Consider the following 22953-nt stretch of genomic DNA (forward strand, 5'->3'; position numbering starts at 1 on the left):
TCAAAAGTGCATCACAAGTCCCTCTTATCTGCGCCCCTGTCACGTGATCGCGGGTTGCCGATGTGTTATCATGACAGCCGGGGGTCTGCAGAAAATCCCTGTGCCAGTCATTGTTCATTTTTTTATGAATGCCGGCTTGTCGCCGGCGTTTAAAGAAGATTGTGATTTCTGATATACATAGCAGTGCTGAAGCCCCGGATGATCGCTGCTTCAAATCTCCTAAGGTGACTATTGAAGCTAGTAACAAAAAAAAACACAAAAGTTCAAATCGCGCCCCTTTTGCCTCATTGGAAATAAAACAATTGAAAAATATAAAAAAAACATATTTGGTATCACTGTGTTTAGAAATGTCCAATCTGTCAAAATATAAGCTAAATTAATTAAATTAATCTGTAAATGGCGTAACAAGAAGAAACTCAAAACGCCACAATTACGTTTTTTTGGCCGATGCAACATTGCAATAAAATGTAACAACATGCGATCAAAATATCCTATCTACACTAAAATGGTATAAATAAAAATGGAAGCTCAGGGCTCAAAAAAACAAGCCATCACCAAGCCCCAAATCCCAAAAAATGGAGACGCTACGGGTCTCTGAAAATGGGGACATAAGCTAATTTTTTTTTCTTGCTAAGTCGGATTTTTTTTTCACCACTTAAAAAAAGAACTTATAGCTTGTATTTTATGAATATTATCTTCTTACCTGTCGTACTAGTGTCCTGATGTTCATCTGTAAATGCTCAAGATATTCTGAGCTTATACGACCTTGGTGGTATTTGGTCAGGCAATCTCTCACTAGCTCCATAACCAGCCGGTAAGTGAAGCTGAGGACGCCATCGGGTAGTGGCAGCACAAAGTCAGGGTCATAGGTAGTAACAATCCCCTGGAGTAGTGCCAACTTCTCAAGTTTGACTGGAGAAATTCCAGACATTTCAAGCAAATAGCAAATCCAATCGCAGTCAGTATATCACCAGCTATAAAGCCAATCACGAACAGCAATGACACCGGGGCAGTAAGCACTTGAATAAATGCTGGGGGTGCATTATGATGTCATGATGGAATCTTGTGGTGGGGGAATCAGTGATGTCATCAGTGATGTCATTTAGGAATCCGGTGATGCAATCTTAAAGGGGCATCTTACCATAAAAGGACGTTGCCTAGCAACAATTAAGGTGGCAACACCATAGGCTGAGCATCAGTAACAGACTGAGGCATGGGAAGAAGAACCATGGCTTTGATCAGTAGGGCAGGCTTTTACATCTGTCTGTTCCCCCATAAAATATTTAAAACAGAGTTTGGATGCTAAATGTTCTTCAGACGTGGAAACATTTGCTTTTTCTAGAGATTATGACCAGGGATGGACTGGGAATAAAATACAGTCCTGGAATTTCAAAGCATGCTAGTCCATGCTGTCGGCATCCCACTTCCCCAGATTGGGGTCTCTAATACTAATTTTATGCTGCCTGAATGAAATTAAGATTTATTAAATATATTTCCAATAATACTGCTTTATTGGATTTCATAATAATAATATTGCAATATAAGGTTATGTTTTTACAATGAGGTTTTGCTAAGTATTTTCGCTGAAATCCACAACATACAGAATCAATTACTTTTGCAATTATGCGGAGTTTTGTATGCAGATTTTCTCTATAGAATTGCATTAGATGAGGAAATACGCTGGTTAAAAATACAAAGTGCATAAAATCCACACATGACTCGATAATTAAAGTTTTATTAAAGTACGAGGAAGTATCAAAAATAAAGCAGATTCATTCAATATGGTTGGTGGAGGGCTTAATAGTCGCCTTGTGGAAGTCAATGACGGGCTTAATAGTGCTGCAGTGTCCAGAAACAGTTCCAGGACTTTTGGACTGAGGCCCCCCTTTCTTCCACTATAGAGAGGGAAATATGTGTATAAGAGCATCCCAGAAGGGTTCCAAAAGTTTGGGTGAAATATATACCAAAGAGACAACAACCGCAGAGTCAAAAAGAGACAAAAATGCAATAAAAAGGCAAGTAACCTATTGTACTGAATAGGTGGAGAAATGCAGCAGAATGCTGCAACGTCAAAAACTCACCAACTACTCATCATGGGAACTTAACCTAACAAACACATAGTACCAGAGCAGATCCAAATATTACCAGAATATACAGTGGTGATAGTGCCGCCATATTGATCATTAACCAAAACCAATGTACTAGTACTGATGTCACCACCATACAGTGTCCATATAATGGTACTATCAGTTTTACCCCAGTGCTCTGCAGACCATATATGTGTGCACTGTGCAGGTTTTCACCAGTGACGTTCTCAATGATCGCGGTCATTCATTTTTCCTTTCCTTTTCCTTTCGGCCTAAAGCGCCATGATCACTTCTTCAACCCATAACTCGTCCCTGCAAAATGTAACACAGAGACATCTTTGACTTACAGCTTTTACCCTCCATAAATTCCCCATTTCTGTACAAACCATGTATGGCAATAATGAGTATCCTAGACAGTAATAAAGCCCCTCTGTGTCCTGTATGGTAATACTAATCTCCTTTTGTGTCCCACACAATACCAGTTTCACCCTTCATGCCCCTATACAGTAATAATGATCCCTCTGTACTTGCTTAGAGTAACTATCAGTACTGATAGTGGGGCCGTGGCCTTATAGAAACAACTCACCAATTCTGCATTTATCACCCACTCCTGGTTTTGGCTTCCACTCCTGAGAAAAAATACTGACCGAATACTGACCAAATACTGATAGTGGGGCCGTGGCCTAAAGGTCAGTCTGTAAGAAGAAAGTGAGATCAACTCTGCTTGAAATTGCTAAAACCATATTTATTTCCATTTTATTTATATGTTAAAAATTATAAATAATGATTATTCTCTCCTTTCATGTAATAATAATAATGACTCCTATTCTCTTCCTATAATGATTCTGATTCCCCAGTCTGCGTCCTGATAATAATGACCCTCTGCAGGAGCATATGTAGAAATCACTGGGACCCCAAACCAAAAGTTGTATTATGACATACAGCGGGTGGAATAAGTATTGAACACGTCATCATTTTTCTAAGTAAATATCTATTTTTAAATCCCATCCTCCCCCCACATAGTATGATGCTCGCTTCACAGCACTTGCCCCCCCCCCCCCCCCCCCACACACACACAGTATAATGGTTTCCCCACAGCATGATGGTCCCACTACAGCACAGTACAACTGCCCCGTTGATTGTCAGTCAACATGCAATAGGAGTGGTTACTGCACATTCACTGTGTGGTCAGCGCTGACTATTCACAGCCTGAAGACTGGAAGTGAGTGGCTGCAGAGAAAAGAAAACTTAATTTTCTCCCTGCAGCCTCACTTAAAATTAGACACCTGCATTGGTTTTAAAAGGTATTTACCTGCAGTTATCACTAGAGCTGTCTTCTTTTTTTTTTTGCTGATAGGCTCCCTTTTAATATAATGCACTTAAGGCGATTATATCTTAGGGACCCCTATGCTTTAAATGGTGTTCAAAGGTCAGTATAACAAACCTGCTATGTTACAGTCTGATCAGAAGGGGGACAATATATTTTCAGGATAGTGTGTAGTAAATGATGGAACACTGAATTTTTAGAACTTTGTAGTGGAACAAATGCCATCTTTCATAGATAGAAACATCAATTGCAGAAAGTTATGTTTACACAAAGCCGTAGCGTTGCAGACATTTCTGGGACTGTCCCTTTTAACAGAATGAGCCTTTAGAAATCCACCTAAAATCCAAATAGGCATGTTTGCTCCTCTCCATTAATAAGCTTGAAGATGGAGGAGCAGAGGTGATTGGGAAAGGAGGGGAAGATAATTAAACCCAATTCATAAGACAGATGAGGAACAGCAGGTGCACAGGAAATACATTATTACCAGTAAATGTAATAACGACATGTAAATAGAACTCAGTGTGGAGCGTCTTTTATTCTGTATTGCTGAATAGCTAATAGTAATGTAAATGGCAAAAAGAAAGCTGAAATGTCTTAGAGGTCAATCACAAGAGCACTTATTCTGCATTGAGTAGCAATTTGCTCCTTTAGCTTTCCTTAGTGAGTGAAATGAGCCTCATGAATCAAAATTGTTATCTTGCATAGTTGTACACAACTAGATTCAATGTTTTCTTTTCTAGCACAGTTTAAAGGGATTGTTCATACTGGACAACCCCTTTTCCATGTTCCTAATGAGTCTAGGAAAATAAAAGAAAGGCATACTTACTATTCTTTAACGTAAAACCCCTCCATCTGGAGAAAGACAGGTTCAATCTCCAGAGGAGAAAGGGTTTCTGTATCATAAGAATATTTATCTGTGGAATAGTCTGTCTCAGGAGCAGGTCACAGCAGGAATCGTCCATCAATGGTTTAAAAAAAGGCTTAGATGCTTTTTAAGAAGAAATTAACATAATTGTGTAAATGAGAAAGTTGTTTTCTAAATGTTTTGTCCAGTAGATCAACAATGGCGATCAGGAGGAAAAGATTTCCTCTTTTTGTGCAGACTGGATCATGCATTATGGCTGTGCTTGTGCGATTCCTTTGTCCTTTCCCATCCTTTGGTTGGACTTATTAGACATGTGTCTTTTTCAACTGTATTAACAATATAACTATGTAACTTCCTGAATTGGCTCCCCTCCTCGCTCCAAAAGTTGTATCCCCTGAAGATCTTGTAATATTATGTAAAATGAGCGCTGCAACCCATCAACAGATGGTAATAGGTTGCAGCACTCATGTGACAAAAGCAGTCACAAAATCAGCGAGATACAAAGCTCTTGGAGAGGAACAATTTTAAGATTTAAGCATGCTTATACTGTGTGTGTATATATATATACAGCGGGTGAAATAAGTATTTTACCCGCTGTATATATACAGTTTTCTAAGTAAATATATTTCTGAAGGTGCTATTGACATGAAATTCTCACCAGATGACAATAACAACCCATCCAATCCACACAGGCAAAGAAATCAAACCATAGATGTCCATAAATTAAGTCATGTGTAATAATGAGAAATGACACAGGGAATAAGTATTGAACATGCTTATTGAAATGTATTTAATACTTCATACAAAAGCCTTTATTGGTGATGACAGCTTCAAGACGCCTCCTGTATGAAGAAACTAGTAGCATGCATTGCTCAGGTGTGATTTTGGCCCATTCTTCCACACAAACACTCTACAACTCCTGAAGGTTCCATTGGCGTCTTCTATGAACTCTGAGCTTTGGTTCCTTCCATACATTTTCTATTGGATTCTGGTCAGGTGATTGGCTCGGCCATTCTAGCAGCTTTATTTTCTTTCTCTGAAACCTATTGAGAGTTTCCTTGGCAGTGTGTTTGGGTTCATTGTCTTGCTGAAATGTCCAACCCCATTTCATCTTCATCATCCTGGTAGATGCCAGCAGATTTTCATTAAGAATGTCTCAGCACATTTGTCCATTCATCCTTCCTTTTAAATATATGAAGCTTGCCAGAGCCGTAAGCTGAACAACCCCAGATGATGTTCTCACCTCCAGTTTTCACTGTTGGTAAGGTGTTTTCGGGATGATGTGCAGTGCCTCTTGGCCTTCAAATATGTTGGGTATTATGGCATTCAAAGAGTTCAATTTTCATCTCATCTGACAAAACTACATTCTCCCAGTCTTTCACAGGCTTGTCTAAATTTTGTTGAGCAAACTTTAAATATGCTTGAACATACTTTTTGTTCAGCAATGAAGTCTTGCGTGGTGAGCATGCATACAGGCCATGGATGTTGAGTGCATTACTTATTGTTTTATTTGAAACAATTGTACCTGCTGATTCCAGGTCTTTCTGTTTCTCCCCACAGGTGTTCCTTGGCTCTTGGACAACCCTTTTGATAATTCTTTTTACTCCTCTGTCTGAAATCTTGTGGGGAGCAAGTGGTCATGGCCAGTTCATAGTAAAATGATGATCTTTCCACTTCGGGATTATGGCCCCAACAGTGCTCACTGGAACCTTCAATATGGATTTGAACCCAGGACACCAGCACTGCAAGGCTGCAGTGCTAACCACTGAGCCACCATGATGCCAGTTTACCTCCCAATCAACACAGATCCAGAGGGATTTTCCAGGAATTAAAGAGCTGCCCAGCTGCCCTGGGAGGGTGGAGTTGTGTCTGTATCCACAGGACACAGATATAGCTAAATATATATATATATATATTGATGGAGTGATGGAGCAAGGAGCCAACAGGTCTTTCCTTCCCCATTTACTCTTTGTAAAGCTTTGCCAGGACCTTAGTATCAGATGACAGTCACATGACTAGACAGCAGAAAAGAACAGGACTAACAGTGGAGAAGAGCAGGATGTAGCAGAGTTTTATGTGTAGATGTAGGTGAGCAGTGTGTGTGTAAATTAGCTGAGCCGTGTGTGTGGATGTAGCCGAGCTATGTGTGTGTGTATATGTTGCTGATCTGTGTGTGTGTAGATGTACTTGAGTAGTGTTTGTGTGTAGACATAGCTGAGCTGTATGTGGATGTAGGTAAGCTGTGAGTGTAGCTGTAGCTGAGCAGTGTGTGTATGTAGATGTTTCTGTGCTGTGTGTGTGTAGATGTAGTTGAGCAGTGCGTGTGTGTAGATGTAGCTAAACTGTTTGTAGATGTAGCTGCGCTGTGTGTTAATGTAGCAGACCAGTGTGGGGAGTCAAAATACTTTGTAGGTTGGGCTTGTGGGGGCATAAGACTGTGTGGTGGGAAATCCAATATAGGGACATTACACTGTGTGTGGAAGGCACTGTGGGAAGGGGGGCATGAAATAGGTGCTATACTGTGTGGAAACACTAATGGTCTTCACTAGGGAAATATTGCTGTGTGGTCTGTGAGGATGTATAGGAAGCACTGGCTGAGGTTAGAATACTGTCTTAAGATATAAATTCTGTCAGCGCACTAGAGGCACTGCAGTTTTTGTCCCTCTTTCTTATCATTCAAAGTTGGGAAATATGAGAACTTATTAATTAGTAAGTGAGACAAAATCATTCCCCCCAATACATCTGTTAAACTACAGATAAAATGGACTTTAAAATACAAAAAAGGGGACGTGATAATATAATCTCTGAGCGCTGCAGCAGTTTTATATTATGCAGTGACTGATTACATATGATTTTCTGCTCTAGCGGCAATTAATTGAAGGAGCGGGAGAAATAACAGGGATAACATTTCTATTCAAATGAGGCCAATTTTGAAGAATAAGATATCTGCCATCTGTTAATATCAGATGAAACGGCGTCATTTTTGCTGGTGGGTAGGCTCGGTGATGCAATGTTATTGCTGCACTGATCAAATATGACCATTTTGGCAATGGAACGACACTTCAGAAGCGCACATCACAGCAGCTGATTCAGCTTTTAGAGCTCAGCTAAATTATATGAGAACAGTAACAGCCATTGTTAAAAAAGGCTGTTTGGAAAACAGTTTGTGACATTTCTATACGTCTTTTTAAATAAAGGTATAAAATAACCATTACTTCTGTGTTATCCTGTGTTTTTACCACACACTGCCACATATATTGTATATTCTTGCCAAATACATTTGTAATCTGGTATAACAAAAATTCAAGCTTATGGGCTTTAAAGGATGCTGCAAAATTTTATATTTGCAACATACACGATCTGTCATGAATTTCTTCCAAATTTGCAGCTGTTTCACCCATTGCAATAATGCATAATCTGCATCATGAATAATCTTCTGCAGCAGATTTCATGCATCTGTTGTATATGGATATGGAGAAATTCCAATGTAAACCTTGGATCTAAGGGGTAGTGTTTCTCCTTGTGGAGAGTGGCATGCCAGGTCTGGAACAACAGTATGAGGAGACTTAAATGCCTTCCATGCTCCTCTGGGAAATTAAATGTGCAAATTGTCTCTTCAGAGAGAAAGAGGACTTGAACTCTAGTGCCACGTATTGGAAGTAGCAATCCTACAAGTCATTATCGACCCTTTAAACGAGTTGTCCACTTCTTTCACATTGATGCCCTATGTATGATCGGCCGAGGTCCCGCACGCGGCACCCACGCCAATCAGCTTTTATCGGTGCTGCCGGCAGCGGCCGCCGGCCGGAAGTCCTTCCCTGCGGTGCTTGCCTGTCAAGTTGTAAGTGGCCGCCGCTTTTTACTGCACATCCGCCTCCTATTCAATTGAATGGGAGGCGGATGTGCAGTACCCCGCACCGGCCACTACAACTTGACGGCCAAGCACCGCAGGGAAAGACTTCCGGCTGGCGGCCGCTGCCGGCAGCACGGATAACAGCCGCTTGCCGGACCCTGGCCGATCATATATTGATGCCCTATCCCACAGATAGGGCATCAATGTGAAAGTAGTGGACAACCCCTTTAACGAGCCTTGAAATATGACTTAAGATAAAAGCCAAATCAGAATCTCAATTTGTAGACAAGGTGTTTTGGGGTATTGCCCCTCATCAGTGCAAAGTATGAGATCTGATTTGGCTGGGTGAGAGGGTAAGACTTGGATCTAAGGGGTAAAGTTTCTCCTAGTGGAGAATGACATGCCTGGTCTGTCATGCCAGTATAAGGAGACTTAAACACCTTGCATGCCTCTGTGGGAAATTAAATATGCAAATTGTGTAAACCTTAAAATTTAGAAGCAATTGCAGGTGGAGACTTTCACATGTCCAACAATCACGGTCTAAGTATGGACCACAATGTCCAGACCGTCTGTGGGTCTCCTACCCTGAAATCAACAGCCTCATAAAACATATGAAACCACCCTTACATGCCATTGGAGGCATCTGGAGGTACAGTAGGGGGCTTATGCATCTATATCATAGCATATCTTATACATATATTATCTATAGGTCTCCATCAGATTTAATATCCATATTCCATTCTTTCGATGTCACACACGTAAAAGGAACCTGAGCATGCTCGCCGAGTTTTTTCAGCGTGCTCGGGTGTTATGTTTTAGTCACTGTGCTCATGATTTGAGACTGTTTGACAGGTTTAATACATGTGAGGTATGGCTAAGAAACAGGCATTCCTCACATTTATTAAAGCTGTCAAACAGTCGCAAATCATGCACACAGCTTGACTAAAACATAACACCCGAGCACGTTGAAGATACTCTGGAAACACCCGACCATGCTCATAAATCTTGAGTAACGAGCATGCACGCTCATCACTAAACCTGACAGTTGATAAATGCTGCCCTATCCAGAGACAGCATGTATCAGACACTGGCTACATGATTTAGCCGTGTATGTTTGATTCTGAAACGCTGCGGATGATAATCTTACACAATTTAATAGTTATACAGAATTAATGAGTCATAAATAAAAAAAATAATAGGAAAAACAACCAATGGGTAAATACTTTGCTTTATTGTTTTTGTATCAATTTGAGGTTGTCTTTTTCTCCATTTATTTTTAGAATTGTTTTCATAATTAGTTGGTTGCCATTAGCAGTCTGCCCTACCCGACTATAAAACAAGTTGTCCGATACCACATTAATGCTCAATTTTTTTGGGATTCACTCAAATTGCAATGTTACACAGTTCCTGATCTGAGGCATTATACTGCTCAACAGTGTCGGACTGGGGTGCCAAGGGCCCACCAATAACCAACTCCAGGGCCCCACTTTTCAACTACATGCAAATGTGACATTATCCTTAATCACAAATTTATATTACAATGAACTGGGTAGATTGTTAAATGAATAAGATGCTGCCTTTGTCTGTACATCGTGATTCAAGTATACAGTGCCAAGTACTGCTCATATAAGAGGGTGGTGGCCCACCGGAGGATTCCCCTGTTTTCCTATGGGCCAGTCCAAGCCTGATGCTCAATACCATTTTACATAGATCCACCCACTGTAAAATGACCTAATGAGTAAGTAATTTACTGGGTTCCTAAACCCCCTCTGGGCCCCAATGCAGATGGACACTACATTGTAGGACTCATAGATTTCTGCTCCATTTGAGTCCATTCTTCCTAGATTTTGGTGAATGCCCATAAGGAAGCAGCTAAAATAGAGCAGAAAGTGCTCAGTATTAAGCTGAAATCAAATGGCCATGAAACACGGTACAAATACAGACCGTGATTTTCAGACTAACTGGTATGAACGGAGCAGCTTCATAGGCTAAAGAGCGGATAGTTTACATCTCATCTCAGAAACCTCTTGCGTTTGATGGAACAGAGTGAGAGAATTACTGACCCTAGAATGCTTCATAATGCTAAAGCCTCATTCACAAGGTCAGTCAGGTTTTTTTTCATGTATAGAACACATATCCATTATAGTCTATGGGAATGTTTCCACGTTACCGGTCACAGTGTTGGACACATCTGTTCATGCAATGGTTTCCTTGTTTTTGTTGGAATGTACACACTGTAGATAAACAGTAAAGAAACACATGTGAAACAAACCAGAAAATGGGTTAATGGGGTCATCTGGGAGTTTGCTTATTTTTCACTACGGGGTTAAAAAATTACAGGCAGGTAGTTTTTAATTACCTGTCTATTCTGCCCGGCGCCAATCTCTGCCATCTCAGAGTGGTCACGGACCACCCCTGCCAGCGATTCTGTGGCATCAGTTGACCTCGCATCAACACAGCAGCTCTTCTGACCTGTTGACGGGGCGTCACTGATGATGTCATGTTGATTGACAGCCGGTTCCTTGCAGTTAGGCGGTCAATCAGCAAGACATCGTCAGAAACGCCACATTGACAGAGCAGAGCGGAAAAGAAGAAGCTGCTCTGTTGACGTGATGTCACCGGAAGCCACAGAATTGCCACCAGGAACTGTCCATTAGCAACTAAATGCCTGTAAGTTTTTAGACCCATAGGTAAAAATAATCAAAGTCCTGGAAAACTCCTTTAAACCTTAGATTCCTCAAAGTAATCCCCTTTTAGTCTAATGACAGCTTTATACCCCCTTGACATTTTCTCATGCAGTTTCAGCAGGTTGTCACCTGGAATGGCTTTCCAACAGTTTTGAAAGGGTTCCCATAGGTGCTGAGTAGGGATGGGCAGACCGATGGAAGTTCGTTTCTGGTACATAACTTTTGAAAAAGTTTGGTTCGGGTACCAGAGCAGTACCGGAACTTCCATCAGAACCAGAACCCCATTCAAAATAATGGAGACTCGAACTCATGAGAAACTTAAAAAAATTCTCTCTCTCTCCCTTCTTACAAACAAGAAAAATTGATTCTATAGTAATAGCAAAAAATGGACAGAAAATTGGATAAAATCAGAATATAAAATCACTGGTGAAAATTGATCATTGTTTCTCTTATGCAGAACAAAAAGGAATGTCTCAATGAGTCCTAATAAATGCAAACATTTTACTAACTGGAAAATCGTGCATAGACGATTCAATTTAAAGGTTTTTGTTTATTTTTCCAAGGCGGACATTTATGATCTTCTACAGGATGATAATATATAGTATGTCTGATCCCCGGGAAGGGAGGTGTCTTCACTGTAATCCGACGCTGACCGTTACAAAGGGGGTCCCGTTCTAGTATTCTCACATCTCAGACTAAAATGAAAATGGGACAAATAACAATAGATGAAACTATGAGCATCAGATTACAAGATTAAAGAAATGTAAGTGATAACAGCTCATAAGTATTCTGCTCTGAGCTAAAAGTGAAGAGACAGGAAGTCTTTGGTACAGTACATGAAGTCCTAGCAGCATGTCGACACGCCTGACAAATATGAGGTTACAACATACTGAGGGCCATGAATAACGTACATTTTTAGGAGCCATTAACTCTCTGCTATTGATAAAATGCTGCTCCAATGCGTTTTTCTTCCCCTTGGGCTTTCTAATTGCAAAGTCGGCAATTCCTGCAGTTTTGCAAACAGATCTGTTAAAAAAACTAAAATAAAGAGAAAATAGGAAGAACTGTCAGAACAAAGCTCAATTATTTCAAGTTATGTCAATGGCCGTAACTCCAAATATAAACATCTACTGCCACCTAGTGAGCGACCGCAGAATACGTCTAATCAGTAGATCGAAAACTGGCATGGAAATTATAATACACTCTGTTCCAAATTATTATGCAAATAATATTTTCTCAGATTTTCCCAAATGACCTATATGAATTGCAGTCATTGTAATTTTCCAGTCAAATAACTATTAGAGTACAATTGAAAGGTTTTTGTACAAACTGCCTATGATAACAGTATATTTTTAAAAAAATAAAAAACTCAAACTGCACTCAAAATGCACGTTCTAAATTATTATGCACAGCAGAGTTTTCAACCTTTTAATTTTTGTAAAGAACAAAAAAATGGTCATTTTTGAAATTATAGGCATTAGCAGGTTATTACAAACTGAAATCAAACAGTTTTCAACTCAAAACTTTATTCTAGGTGATGTTACATTTGCATATAGGACCCCTTGTTCGAAAGGAGCTTCTGAACTCTCTCGTCCATTGAATTTGTCAGGTTTTGGATGGTTTCTGCTTCAATTGTTTTGCATGAGGACAGAATACCCTCCCAGAGCTGTTGCTTAGATGTGAACTGCCTCCCGCCTTCATAGACACTCCTTTTGATGATGCTCCAGAGGTTCTCAATGGGGTTGAGGTCAGGGGAGCATGGGGGTCACACCATAAGTTTGTCCCCTTTTATGCCCATAGCAGCCAGAGATGCAGATGTGTTATGTGCAGCATGACACGGTGCATTATCATGTATGAAAATGATCTTGCTGCGGAATGCACGGTTCTTCTTCTTGAACCATGGAAGGAAGTGCTGTTTGAGAAACTCAACATACTTTATGGAGTTCATCTTTACCCTTTCAGGGATCCTAAAGGGGCCGACAATCTCTCTCCCAATGATTCCAGCCCAAAACATTACTCCACCTCCTCCTTGTTGGCGCCGTAGCCGTGTTTGCATGGGGTGTCCATCAACCAGCCATCCTCCACTCCATCCATCTGGACCATCAAGCGTTTGTTTGGCCCACTGGAGCCGTTTCTGCTTGTGGATAGAGGAGGTCGACAGGATGGCTTACGCACAGCTGCAAACCTCTGAAGGACCCTGCATCTTGTTGTTCGGGGGACGTTGGAGGCAACAGCAGCTTCAAAAACTTGTCTGCTGCTATGACCAGGCTTTTTTGCCGCTGCTCTTTTAACCTGACGTAATTGCCTGTAGGAAAGAGTCCTCAATTTTCCCTTATCAGCACGCACACGTGTGTACTGTGAATCGGCTACATACTTCTTGATTGTGCGATGATCAGGATGAAGTGTCTTGGCAATGTTGATTGTAGTCATGCCTTGACCTAAACACTCCACAATTTGTTGCTTCTCAGCAGCCGACACATCCTTTTTCTTTCCCATTTTGGCAGAAAATGTAGGCTGCTTAATAATGTGGGACAGTCTTGCCTTTCATTGGACACACCTGCCAAACTATCTAGCACAGGTGTCTGCAATTGCTTACAGTGATATAAAGATCCCTGACACACATCACCATCAATGAGTTTAATTGACAAACAAAAAAATTCTTACCTTATCACTCCTAAACACTTTTTGCATAATAATTTGGAACACAGTGTATTTATCCATAATTCTACACTATATGCCAGACATATCCCAGCCTATAATACCGCTTCCGATGGAAAGTCAGATTCTGCTAACATCCTAGGCAGCAGAGGTAAAGAATGGGATCAAAGAAGCTTGTGGGTGCTATTACTATTAATAATAATTATCTAGCAGTATATAGCACCACCATATTCATTGATTTCAGGGGGGAAATGTACAAATAATATCAGACATTAAAGAGCAATACATTACTTTACAATTCAAAGAAGAGGAGTGAGGGCCCTGCTCACAAGAGCTTGTGAGGAAATAGGTAAAAAGTGCTTGTATTTGTAAGGTCTAGCCATCACTATAATAAATAAGGTTATATATACAAAGCTTTATAATCCAGCCAGTATCTATATATGTCCAGGTATGACATGATACTGAGTGCATTGAGTGTGGATGAAACTGTTTAACCTCTTTACCCCCGAGGGTGGTTTGCATGTTAATGACCGGGCCAATTTTTACAATTCTGACCACTGTCACTTTATGAGGTAATTACTCTGGAACGCTTCAACGGATCCCCCTGATTCTGAGATTGTTTTGTCGTGACATATTGAACTTTATGACCGTGATGAAATTTGTTCAATATCATTTGTGAAAAAAACGGAAATTTGGGGAAAATTTTGAAAATTTTGCAATTTTCAAACTTTGAATTCTTGTGTCCTTAAATCAGAGAGATAAGTCACACAAAATGGTTAATAAATAATATTTCCCACATGTCTACTTTACATCAGCACAATTTTTTAAACAAGTTTTTTTTTGTTATGAAGTTATAAGGGTTAACAGTTGCTCAGCAATTTCTTATTTTTCCAACAAAATTTACAAAAACATTTTTTTTTAGGGACCATCACATTTGAAGTGACTTGGTCAACAGGTGTATCTCACAAAATTAGAATATCATCAAAAAGTTAATTTATCTCAGTTCTTCAATACAAGATTTATTTCTGTTAATGTTAATGATTATGGCTTACAGCCAATGAAAACACAAAAGTCATTATCTCAGTAAATTAGAATACTTTATAACAACAGCTTGAAAATGTTGGCCTATGGAAATGTATGTTCAGTAAATGCCCTCAATACTTGGTCGGGGCTCCTTTTGCATCAATTACTGCATCAATGCGGCGTGGCATGGAGGCGATCAGCCTGTGGCACTGCTGAGGTGTTATGGAAGCCCAGGTTGCTTTGATAGCAGCCTTCAGCTCGTCTGCATTGTTGGGTCTGGTGTCTTTCATCTGTTGACAATACCCCATAGATTCTCTATGGGGTTAAGGTCAGGCGAGTTTGCTGGCCAATCAATCACAGTGATACGGTTGTTTTTAAACCAGGTATTGGTACTTTTGGCAGTGTGGACAGGTGCCAAGTCCTGTTGGAGAATGAAATTTCCATTTCCAAAAAGCTTGTCGGCAGAGGGAAGCATGAAGTGCTCTAAAATTTCCTGGCAGACGGCTGCGCTGACTTTGGTCTTGATAAAACACAGTGGACCTACACCAGCAGATGACATGGCTCCCCAAACCATCTCTGATTGTGGAAACTGCATACTAGACCTCAAGCAGCTTGGATTGTGGCCTCTCCACTCTTCCTCCAGACTCTGGGACCTTGATTTCCAATTGAAATGCAAAATTGACTTAGTGTGTCAATGACTGCCTTCTGGACATCTGTCAAGTCAGCAGTCTTCTCCATGATTGTGGAGCCTACTGAAAAAGACTAAGGGACGTTTTTAAACGCTTAGGAAGCCTTTGCAGGTGTTTTTTGTTAATTATTCTAATATACTGAGATAATGACTTTTGTGTTTTCATTGGCTGTAAGCCATAATCATCAACATTAACAGAAATAAACACTTGAAATAGATCACTCTGTTTGTAATGACTCTTTATAATGAGTTTCACTTTTTCTATTGAAGAACTGAAATAAATCAACTTTTTGATGATATTCTAATTTTGTGAGATGAACCTGCATATGACAGAAAATACCCAAAAGTGACACCATTCTAAAAAGTGCACCCCTCGAGGTGCTCAAAACCACATTTAAGAAGTGTATTAACCCTTCAGGTGCTTCACAGGAATTTTTGGACTGTGGAAGAAAAAAATGAACATTTTAACTTTTTTTTCACAAAAATGTTACTTTAGACCCAATTTTTTTTTTATTTTCGCAACGGTAACACAATGGACCACAAAATTTGTTGTGCAATTTCTCCTGAGCATGCTGATACCCCATATGTGGGGAAAATTGAGTGCAGGGAGCCAGTATTGAGCATGTTCTCCACGCTGGTTGTCAGTTTAACAGCTGGAGTGGAAAATGGTTGAATCCTACTCCCAAGGGGCAGCAAAACGCTGCCGCCTGAGTGACACCTCGGACCACCACATTAGACGAACCGACGGCGCTCCCTTGTGGCTGCACCCGGGGCAAATGTCCTGCCCACCCCTTTCTAGATACGCCCCTGCTGTTACTAAGTAAAAAAAGAAATAAAAAACATAATATTAAAAAGACCAATATTAACACCATACAGTGACTACCAGTCCTGTAGAACATATAAGGGATTGCGGTTCAAGTATATATAATATAGTGACTTACAGCTGATGTTCTTTATGGTGACAGTGTAAGGTGCCCCAGCGAGGTAGTCGTGGGCGAGCTGTAGCCCCCTCTCGCTATGGCACCCTACAGACAATACGTGTCCTCCCTCTGAAGTGTGGCTGTGTATGTAGTGCTCTTCACTTACTTCAAGCCATCCGATCGCGGCTGTCTCCAGGCATTTCTCTTCTGGGACCAGGGCAGCAATAAATTCAGAGGACACGAGGTTCTTAACCAGAACTTGGACTTTACTTGGGGAAGAGGAATATGTACAATATTTTCAGGCAGATATAATGGATAAGGCCCGACAGGTTATCATCTCTCTCACAGGTGCTGGTAACTCCTTCAGCCCTGATTCCCTCTTTAAGTGAAGCATCTCTGTGACTCTAATCTCTGGCCCAAGAGACTCTTCTGTAATACTGACAGTGACCTGGATCCGATATCTCTCCCCCACATCTTAGCTTGGAGTCCTATTTATCTTCCTCTGCTTCCTGCAGACTAGAAGTGCCCCGGGTCCTCACTACCTTTGATGAGTTTCTCCGGCCGGCTGACAGGACTCGTGCTCTTGTGTGGGGAGACTTGCACACTGGTGATCCCACTGTCTGAGGGTATGGAGCTCCCGTCTACCCTAGCAGCCACTATAGTCAGGCTGCCTGAACGATTTGCTGTCCAATCTCTTACTGAAGAATCACTTCCTGATTCTGGAAACTAAACAGAGATTTTCCTAATGTGCCCACCCTCAGTGAGCTGTCATCACACAGCATTAACTCATCCCTGTCTGTAACACTGCTAGCAGACTCAACCTGACATCTGCACCCAGGACAGTGGCATCTTGTGGCTGTTTACAGGTACTGCAGCCCACAATGAATTATGCCAGGAACAAGCTCTATATCACTCAAGGCTTGATCCGGGCACTAAGTTCCCCCTCTACTCTACTGACTGGACCACTGAAGCTAACCCCTTAGCTTGGCCTACCACAGTTCAGAGAGGATTAACTAAGGGAACATTTTCCTTAACTACTTCAGTGCCTAGGGAAGGCTACATCCTTCCCCACTATTACAACAGCGTTCACTTTTCCAGTCTCTTCTATCCGGCACAGACCGACATAATGACTTCTTCCAGCCACAACTCACCTGCAGAGTTTAGAAGAAAAACACATTTAGGGTATGTGCCCACGGTCAGGAGCCGCAGCGGAATCCCATCTCCTCTATGCGTCTCTGTGCACCTGCGGATCACCCGCGAAAACTGACATGCAGCGTGTCTTTCAGGACCGCAGCATGTCAATTTCACTTGTGGGTCTGCATGTGGACTTTCCCCATAGATTAACAACTATGAGGAAAATCGCATGTTAAAAAAAAAATCACGCCGCTCATTTGTATAAAATGAAGGTAGAAGCCACGCAGCTATCCCGCAGCATCGGGGCCACAGGCAGCTCCTGACCAAGGGCACATACCCTTAAAGGGAATCTGTCGCCAGAAATAACGCTATTAACCTGCAGATATGCGGTTAATCTGCAGGTTATACCATTGGTGAAACCTGTGAGGCCGCACAGAAGCCCAAGAGGTAAAAGGACCCATTTCCACCTTCGAAGCAGGAGAAAATGTGTATTATTATCAGATTTTTGGCTGCAAAGCACCCTGATATTGTTTTTGTCTTCTGTCTGTGCCGCCAGTGCTGCAGGTTAATAGCTTATTATGCTTCCCGGCGCCGGGGGTGCGGTTACAGTCTCCGCTCTGTATACTCAGTGATGACTGAACCAGCACTGCCCCCATGACAGATACCCAATGCTGGCGGGGAGAATAAAGTTAATTTTCTCCCTGCTGCATTCGGCTGCATGCAGGCACCGCACAGCATAATGCTATTACCCTGCAGCTTAACCGCATATCTGCAGGTTAACAGCATTATTTCTGCTGACAGCTTCCCTTTAACTTCTCACATTTCCAGCACTGTCCCTATCTATTCCCAAACTACAAAAACGCCTCATCCTGACTGCTCTTGCAGTGTGAACAGTGACCCCAATAATTAAAAAATTGTGTCATTACTATGATTACCCTCTTCCCCCAAAAAATGCTAGAGACTTTGTGTCAGATAGACGGTGCCTCTAAAAATTATAGTGTCCCATGCAAAGAATTAATGCTCCCACTATCCAACCTAGAAAGTAGTAATGCCCCCTGTATACTCCTATAAAAGTTATAACATCCCAAGTGCCCCGTCAAGCAAAGTGGTGTTCCCTTAAAGTAATAATGCCCCCCAAAAAAGTAATTATGCTAACCTGAGAGCCCCAATCAAAAAAGTAACAATGCCCCCATTTAAACAAATGTCCCAAGTGTCCCCAAAGCTCTCTATATACTGTTTTATGGCCTCCAGCTACTTATACACTATATGATGGCCCCCACAACCCCTTATATACTGTATGATGGCCCCTATAGCCCCATATATACTGTATTATGGTCCTCACAGCCCTTTTTAAACTGTATTATAGTCCCATAGCCCCTTATATACTGTATTATGACCACCACAGCCTTATATATAGTACACACAGCTCACCTATAGCCTCATAGTACCTTATACATAGTATTATGACCCTCACAGCCCTTTATATACTGTATTACGGCCACTAAAGCAATATGGCCCGCACAGCTCACTATATATAGTATAATGGCCTCTACAGCCCCTTACACACTGATTTATGTCCCCCAAAGACCCGTTCCCTACATCTGTCTCTGGCGACTGTGTACTCATGACAACGCTCATTATTGTTGCTGCCTCATGCTGCGCTCAGCGAGACCCGGTGGCTCTGATGAGCATTATCGTCACAACCTGGCGCCTGTGAATAGTAATTTTACTGCTATTCACAGTCACCAGAGACAGATTCAGGGAACATGAGCTACGGCGAAGCTTCATGGGAACATTTTGGGTAATAAATTGGTGTACGAAGCACTATCTGTTGTTTGTCTTTTTATGTTTCTCAGGGTTCCTTTTCTGGAGTACTTCGGATTTGGTGTAATACTGCAGACCTGCAAGGGATTTTTTTTCAATAAGTTGGTGAGCGAATGATAGTGTGGGGGATTCTTTATTCAAATTAAGTGTTTTTTTTTCTGTGTGTTTTTATTTTTTATTAACGGGTTAGTAATGGGGGTGTCTGATAGACACCTCTCCATTACTAACACCAGGGCTTGATGATAGCTGACATTTATGACAAATCACAGCTGTCATCAACCCTCCAGCCCAAATACCCAGATTGCCACTGATCCAGGGCAATCGGGAAGAACCGGGCAAAGCATCAGAATTGGCGCATGTCATCTGATGCACCAATTCTGGGGCAGCTGCAGGCTTGTATTTTTAGGCTGGAAAGGGCCTAATAACCAAGGACCTTCCCAGCCTGATAATATGAGCCTGCAGCTGTCTGCTTTACCTTAGCTGGTTATTAAAAATAAGGAGGACTCTACATCTTTTTTTTTTTTTAATTTGGTTAAATAAGGCTAAACACCCTTTAGTGCCACATGAAAGTCACTAAAGGGTACAATTTTATTATATGTAGGGGGCTTGTGAAATTATATGTCTACAGGATATCTATTTATTCTAGCTATTTATTATCTAATATCTTTCTATCATCTATCTGTATCTTTATATAGCAACTAGCTTTAAATTACATAGAGAATTACAATATGTAAAAGATGATGTTAAAAAAGCATGTGATACAGATGCTAGGTGAGAATAATCGCATTGTGTTCGCATTACACTCGTCCGACTTTTCAGGAGCAACATTTTAGCTATTTTTAATACTCTGATGTGAGCGAACCCTTAGATCGTCTTTATACACAGTGGGTACGGAAAGTATTCAGACTCCTTTAAATTTTTCACTCTTTGTTTCATTGCAGCCATTTGGTAAATTCTAAAAATTGAATTTCTTTCTCATTAAAGTACACTCTGCACCCCATCATGACTGAAAAAAAACAGAAATGTAGAAATTTTTGCAAATTTATTAAAAAAGAAAAACTGAAGTATCACATGGTCATAAGTATTCAGACCCTTTGCTCAGTATTGAGTAGAAGCACCCTTTTGAGCTAGTACAGCCATGAGTCTTCTTGGGAATGATGCAACAAGTTTTTCACACCTGGATTTGGGGATCCTCTGCCATTCTTCCTTGCAGATCCTCTCCAGTTCCGTCAGGTTGGATGGTGAACGTGGGTGGACAGCCATTTTCAGGTCTCTCCAGAGATGCTCAATTGGATTTAGGTCAGGGCTCTGGCTGGGCCAGTCAAGAATGGTCACAGAGTTGTTCTAAAGCCACTCCTTTGTTATTTTAGATGTGTGCTTAGGGTCATTGTCTTGTTGGAAGGTGAACCTTTGGCCAAGTCTGAGGTCTAGTGCATTCTGGAAGAGGTTTTCATCCAGGATATCTCTGTAATTGGCTGCATTCATGTTTCCTTCAATTGCAACCAGTCGTCCTGTCCCTGCAGCTGAAAAACACCCCCATAGCATGATGCTGCCACCACCATGTTTCACTGTTAGGATTGTATTGGGCAGGTGATGAGCAGTGCCTGGTTTTCTCCACACATACCACTTAGAACTTTGTGGTGATAATTCTATCTTTGTCTCATCAGACCAAAGAATCTTATTTCTCATAGCCTGGGAGTCCTTCATGTGTTTTTGAGCAAACTCTATGCAGGCTTTCATATGTCTTGCACTGAGGAGAGGCTTCCGTCGGGCCACTCTGCCATAAAGGCTCGACTGGTGGAGAGCTGCAGTGATAGTTGACATTGTGGAACTTTCTCCCATCTCCCTTCTGCATCTCTGGAGCCTCAGCCACAGTGATCTTGGGGTTCTTCTTTACCTCTCTCACCAAGGCTCTTCTCCCACGATTGCTCAGTTTGGCTGGACGGCCAGGTCTAGGAAGACTTCTGGTGGTCCTAAACTTCTTTCATTTAAGGATAATGGAGGCCACTGTGCTCTTAGGAACCTTGAGTAATGCAGAAATTCTTTTGTAACCTTGGCCAGATCTGTGCCTTGCCACAATTCTGTCTCTGAGCTTCTTGGGCAGTTCCTTTGAGCTCATGATTCTCATTTTGGTCTGACATGCACTGTGAGGTCTTATATAGACAGGTGTGTGCCTTTCCAAATCAAGTCCTATCAGTATAATTAAACACAGCTGGACTCCAATGAAGGAGTAGAACCATCTCAAGGAGGATCACAAGGAAATGGACAGCATGTGACTTAAATATGAGTGTCTGAGCAAAGGGTCTGAATACTTGTGACCATGTAAAATTTCAGTTTTTCTTTTTTAATAAATTTGCAAAAATTTCTACATTTGGTTTTTTTTTCAGTCAATATGGGGTGCAGAGTGTATTTTAATGAGAAAAACAATAACTTTTTAGAATTTACCAAATGGCTGCAATGAAACAAGGAGTGAAAAATTTAAAGGAGTCTGAATACTTTCCATTCCCACTGTACATATTATTAGTTTGGGGTTTAAAATCCTGATGACAGGTACCTTTTAAGTCCTGGGATGCCCAGAGCCACGTACCTCCTTCCCTTTAAGTGCCTACAGTAGTGCTGGAGAAGTATTGTATTCTGCACTGTGCTGTTGAGTAACCTGTCGACTAGGATTCTCTGCTTTGTTCCAGTGGATCCAATACTACTATTAGCACACAGGGACTGCTTGTATAGCTATGGAAACGGAGCCGGGTCTGACAATCTGAAAATAAAAGGTGTTCATTGCATAATTAGAAAAAGCTTGCAAATAAACTTGCTGTATAATTTATGGTTTTCTGGATCTCTATTTTGAATTGTCCACTGTATTTGCAGTTGATGAAAGTCAGAAATGGCCATGTGATGGACACGGAGGTGCACGGCAAGTTACAAACCATTGCTCTGAAAGCTGTAGTGTAAGGGTGTGTGCACACGGTCCGGAAACACTGCAGATTTTAAGCAGCACACTTGCGCTGCGTGCAATCCACAGCGGCCAGATGTTACAGCATAGTCCACTATGCGTCTCCGTACTCCTGCGGATCACCCGTGGACACGGACATGCAGCATGTCTTCACAGACCGCAGCATGTCAATTTCTCTTGCAGAGACGATATAGTCTCCGCAAGAGAAATTCTCATTGTAATGTATAGGATGCGGTGAATCCACATGGTTCATTGAACACATGTGGATTCACCTGCGTGCAGCGCTTTGGACGAAGCATCAAGTATCCTGCGTTCAAAGCACAGCAAATACCGACCTTGTGCACATACCCTAATTGTATGTAAGAGTCCTGCATTAGTGGAGTCGGTTTCAGCCAAAAGCAATAAATTTTGTTATGGTGCCCACACTAATAGTGGTGCTATATCCCAATCTCCAGACCAGTTCAGCAACCGATGACCGTCTAGGTAAGCTCTAAGTGACTGCGCAGTTTGTGTAGGATTTCTTGCATCCATGCTTGTGATAGCACGTGGCACTGGACTGTCACGAATGTGCTGCATCCTGATTAGACCTTTGCGGTATCTGGGATCAGACTGGCAGATCACAGATCTTCTTTGGAGTCCGCTTGGCGTTTAACTTGAATGTGCAGATTGATTTCTGGTTGGTGTAGATGGGCTTAAGAGTTCCTTTTTGATCCTCCTGGGATTCCATATGGCTCTAATCTCAGCTGCTGCATCTTACTGTCACTCCCTTCCATTATTTAAACTCACTCCTCGCTCTGTCCTGTGTCGGTTATAGGTGTCCTATGCTGACCTCCCTGGAGAAGTTGTTCCAGTTTAAGAAGTTGTGGAGTTCCAGTTGTTGTTTGATTGCTCCCTGTTTGTTTCCCTCCCGTTTCCTTACCTTAGTTGTGAGACT

Source organism: Phyllobates terribilis, unplaced genomic scaffold (assembly GCF_046119375.1).
Source record: "Phyllobates terribilis strain yellow unplaced genomic scaffold, ASM4611937v1 Scaffold_4__5_contigs__length_816908805, whole genome shotgun sequence".
Classification (NCBI taxonomy): domain Eukaryota; kingdom Metazoa; phylum Chordata; class Amphibia; order Anura; family Dendrobatidae; genus Phyllobates; species Phyllobates terribilis.